The sequence below is a fragment of the Otolemur garnettii genome, unplaced genomic scaffold (assembly GCF_000181295.1).
Source record: "Otolemur garnettii isolate 467f Iridium unplaced genomic scaffold, OtoGar3 scaffold00182, whole genome shotgun sequence".
NCBI lineage: Eukaryota > Metazoa > Chordata > Mammalia > Primates > Galagidae > Otolemur > Otolemur garnettii.
In genome coordinates this window covers 881,755-882,175 of record NW_003852577.1, presented here as the reverse complement: position 1 = coordinate 882,175, position 421 = coordinate 881,755, and positions in this window count along the sequence as shown.

Sequence of the window (421 nt, the reverse complement as noted above, 5' to 3'; positions counted from 1 at the left end):
AAGGTGATGTTTGCTTCATAGAATGTGTTGGGTAGTATTCCGTCTTTTTCTATATTTTGGAAAAGGTTGAGTAGTATGGGTACTAGTTTCTCTTTAAAGGTTTGGTAGAATTCTGACGTGAAGCCGTCTGGTCCTGGGCTTTTCTTTTTAGGGAGGTTTTGTATGAAACTCTTGTCACTTGACAAGTATTTTGAAAAATTGATGGAAACATTGAAATTGGCTTGGAATTATCAAGCAGTTCCAGTATGTTTTATATATTAGGTTTCCTCATGTAATTTCACTAAATAAAAAGATAGATTTCTGTGGCCCCAAAGAACTCAAGACAGCCCCAGCTCTGCCACTAATCTGCTGTGGGCCCCAGCCTGTGCTCTGCCAGTGATCTGCTGTGGGCCCCAGCCTGCACTCTGCCACTGATCTGCTG